Source organism: Saccostrea echinata, unplaced genomic scaffold (genome assembly GCF_033153115.1).
Source record: "Saccostrea echinata isolate AGI-Se365-2 ecotype Australia unplaced genomic scaffold, CSIRO_AGI_Sech_v1 ptg000030l, whole genome shotgun sequence".
Lineage (NCBI taxonomy): Eukaryota > Metazoa > Mollusca > Bivalvia > Ostreida > Ostreidae > Saccostrea > Saccostrea echinata.
Window position 1 is genome coordinate 25185713 of NW_026889779.1, and position 4632 is coordinate 25190344.

At 32.3% G+C, this 4632-nt stretch overlaps 1 long non-coding RNA gene across 1 annotated transcript; it reads left to right on the plus strand.

Moving 5' to 3' along the window:
- The first annotated feature begins 254 nt into the window (after window positions 1-254).
- On the plus strand, window positions 255-3806 carry LOC133196606 (uncharacterized). The gene is made up of 4 exons (XR_009722384.1): window positions 255-368; window positions 1545-1597; window positions 2167-2311; window positions 2660-3806. It is a non-coding gene; the product is annotated as an uncharacterized LOC133196606 (long non-coding RNA).
- The last annotated feature ends 826 nt before the right edge of the window (window positions 3807-4632 follow it).

The following is a 4632-nucleotide window of genomic DNA, read 5'->3' on the forward strand; positions in this document are numbered from 1 at the left end:
TTTTGGAATCTTTTGGAATTTGAATAACAAATTTGGACTTAGACATTTTGAGGTTTGGAAAGTTGTGGAATTCTATGGAAAAGCTGATAAAATGAGAAACTTAGACATTTTCTGCTCTGGAAAGTTGTGGAAAATAACTTAGAATTTTTTCTTAAACTGTCGGCTAATAGTACAATTACGTCGGGATCGATGTCGGGCTCGATGAACAATTAATTTAAACCACACCCCGCCAAAATTCAACAATTCGGCTGCCATGTTTTATTGTTGGACAGAAGGAAAAAGAGTGTCACGAAGAAGGGAACTGCTGTCATTATTAGCTTGGAATGGAATTTGTATTTTGACAAAAGATGCAGACATTTTAAGACCCGGTAGGTACAATGTACAGTATTTTATGTGTCCTTGAAGTTGAATGGATAATTGACTGTTCCCCAGTCTGGGCACCACACACATAGAATGCCCGACGATGAAACCATTAGGGCGAGCGCAGTTTCATTTCTGTAATAATTATTGTACAACTCTAAACATCTCTTATCAAAATATGTTTGAACAATGTGTGGATTTCAACCCGAATTTCCTCCGTTCGTACATGTCCTTAGACCTCGCTATATATGCTAGTGGCACGTTGCCAATTGCGCCACGACAGTCCATGTTACATCGTACACAGACATCATAACACTATTAGTGTCTCCAACATGTTGCAACATCTAAATTGGCTATCTTTACCATGTTTACAGCGCAGCAAAAACGGGTAGACAGTGGTAGACTAATAATGCTCTATCAGCCGTCTATATGATATAAAGTTGTGCACAACTTAGTTGCGGTAGACCCAAGCCTCTATTTAGTTTCACAGACTACCACCAACAAAGGCATTTCAAGTCCTCCTTACTTTCAGACCTTCAGTACTTGCACAGATAATTTAAATATTAAGCTCCCCCCCCCCCCCCCCCCATTATGGAATTCTCTTCCATGCTCAGTGGTGTCGGCAGCCTCTTTGAGGCCAGTTCAGAAATCTGGTCCAAATTATTAGCTAATAACATTCCTTAGTACAGGTACTACTAAAATTTACAGAGTACAATGTAAATAATTATATCTATTTTCTAATGCATGTTCATGATCATTCACAGCACTTACTTTTATTATTTTATAGCTGAAGTACTCGATTCGCACAGCGCCGGCAATTTTATAATCATCAAGTTTGATGAAATGTCCTAATATGTAGATGTAGATGCTAAGTCAATCAGTCACCTAGCTTGTGAGAATGGTGAGAGCCTGCTCAAATTATCATTCAGCACAAATAAACTAACATTGTTTTTATAAATTAATGTTTTATAGCATAAGATTTTTTATTGAGCAAGTAACAAGAGATTTATATTTTTAATTCCTCAATAATGCATAACAATTATAACTTTTGACAGGTAATCTAAACATGCTAAATGCCTACATGTACATGGAGTACATGCATAATCATTTTACATTTTATTTAAGTATAAATATTAAAAATGACTATACTCTATGACATAAAATCATGCATGCATTATTTACAGGAATGCTCACAAAAAGGACAAGAGCTCAGAGCTGTATGGAAATTTACACAAAAGTAAGATTTTTTAATCATTTCCTAATCAATAAAATCAAAAGAATTGAAATTATGTGTTTATCAATGTTAGCCAGGCATTGAGAAAAATTATTATGAATGTTAGACTCCACTCTTTCAAATATATTTTAGTTATTTTAAGAAGTTGTTGCTTTTAACTTGTTTCCTATGTCAGTTCTCTGTCCTGTTCACAAGTTTTTACCTATGCCTTGTCAATGTCATTCATCATATTCTAATTTCTTACACAAACCTATAACCTTAGTCGCAGATATAAATTTCCAGAAATAAAGAAGTACATGTATACATGTACTAATATATTATCTTACTCAATACTGAATTGTTGATGCATGGAAGTTACATTTATTTATAACAGTTTATTTAATATTTTCTTAATTTTTCAAAAATAAAATATATGTACATGTATTTGCATGTTTGAACCCTAGAACAAATGTATTCTATATATTCACTTTATCTTATTTGCTTTGTCTATATTTTTGTTACATTGTAAATTAACCAATGTGCATTTAAAGCAATTACATATGCCTATAAATTCGTCTTTTCCTCTTTTCAAGGGTCAGTTAACGGAGTAAGCTGATACGGAGGATAATATATCAAAGGCAGCATAGGCGTCCAAACTCCTGTTCAAGGTGCTTTTAATCAGAAGCTTAAGAGACAAAAGACGAGCCATTGACAAGGCAAAACTGAATGTTTTATATGGTATATAAATTATATTTACTAATGTACTTTATTTCATACCTTAACTTTATTTGCTGAATGTTTTTAAGGGTACATAGTTTATGTAATTTACAATGTTCTCTCTCATATTCAAGGTTAATTAACTTAGACACAATCATGTCTCTTTATTTTTTTTTAAATTTCACAACTTCCATTAGTTTAAAAAGAAATCAATCCTAATCTGAACAAAAAATTACAAGATAATGAATTCCTATTCTACAGTATTAAACTGATCTGCCTGGTTGTCTTATATAGCTTTAGTTTATTATTTGTCATATATTCATATATGAGATAAATATCATACATCTTTATGGTAATCTTTTCTTTCAGAAATTGAGCAAGAAAAGTTTGAAGTGTCTTTGGGAATGATCAACATCAAACTTGCTGAGCTTTTGAAGCCGTTGTACCAAAAGTGAATCCATTCGTGACACCAATTATCTGACCACCCTCTAGCAGAACCAGTGAGGAAGTGATTCTAGCCAATACTTCAGAAGTTTAGGACCTTCAATAATTAGGATCTTGGGGCATGTTGGGGAAAAAAATAGCATGTGTTGATTTTATGGGATCTTCCAAATATAGTTGTGTAGTACAATGTAGATAGTTGTGTACTTAATACCTATGTTTGTCACTCTAGTCATTAACTTTGTATGGTAAATGTATATGGACCACTGGAAGATCATTGTAACTGCATACAAATGTTGCAAATATACCCTGTTAAGGCTTTAGTGACCTTTCCCAAGGTCATTCAATGAAGCAAAAGGTCATAATTAATGGGGTTTTTTTTAATCTATTTTGTTTTATTATCAAAAAGTGTCATATGTTTGAGATTACTCTAGGTACAAAGGATTTTCTTTAATCAAAAGTCATTTGTTTCTCATGCAGACTGTAATTTACTACATGTACATGCATGTATATTATAATAATTCTCATTAATTAAACCAAGGTGATCATCCAGTAATGATATTTTTCTGTGGATTTATAACATTGTTTAAATAACCTTTGATGTAAAATACTTTCAGTGATAATACTTTTTAAAATTTGTGCTTTCATTATACATAGAAGTGTGTATGCAATATTTGTCCCCAAACACATTGTAAAGCAAAAATGATTTTTTATTTTGAAAATATAGATTTGATTTATGAAAAATTGTGATGTAGTCATTTTTTTTGTAATTATTTGGCCCTTAAATTATTTTGATTATTCCAGTTTTTTGTATTTTCCTGGAATTCCTTGGATTTCCGTGGAATTCCATAGATTTCCAAATATCCTGGAATTCCATGGATTTCCAGCTATTTCCGCAAATTTCTATTCTGGCATTGTTCCGCTCTTTTCCAGGCTAGATTTGAAATTCCATACCATTCCGAAAAAGTTCCGTCCCAATACTCTTGAGAATTCCTTGGAATTCCATGGAACACTTTTTCCATGGAATTCCACGGAATTTGTTATGGAATTCCACGGATCTTACGGAAAATCTACATTAGGGAAGTAAGGTGATTGTTCACAGTGAGTACTTTTCAAGCATAATTGATCAAGTTCATTTCTGCCTACTGAAAATACTGATCTTGAGCAAATTAATAGGAGTTCCAAGTGAAATTTGTAACAAACCACGTTAAAAGACTTCTGGCTGTGTTCTTTTGTAATTATAGATATAGATCAAAGACAAGATAGTGAGTTATAAACTTATTTTTTTTCTGGGAGGGATAACATTCTTGCTGCAGTATGAATTAGTGTAAAATCCTAAAAAGTCATCACTTAAAAAAATTGTCTTATAATTCCACTTTAATTTTGACTCAAGTAGATGTTCAAGAGAGAGAGAGAGAGAGAGAGATTACTCCAGGTATATAGCCCCATGCAAAATGTATATATCTGTGATAGCAAATTCTCAGGAGACAATTTTTGAAAAGCAATTTTCCTCCATGCATTGTTTTCAGAAAACTCAAAGCTAAAAATTTAAAATTTATACCCATGTCAACATAGTGCAACTTTTATCTATATTGATAAAAATGTACATTAAAAAAAAGTATGAATAAATAGCTAAATCAAAGTGTTTTGAATAGCAAAACCAAGCTATACCAGTATAGCTAATTCAACTACAGAGCTTAATCAATTTTAAGAGATTGTGCAAGACCCGTTTTAATTCTTAATCATTCTTGAAATATTTATATCACCATTCCTGATTCAAGGGAGAGCTAGGCATATGACCAAAAAAGTCCATGATCTATTGATTTAATAAAGACACATGTATGTTGTGAAAAGATCAGTAAATAATGATGACAAGTGGGAAACGGCCGGGTTAATATTCA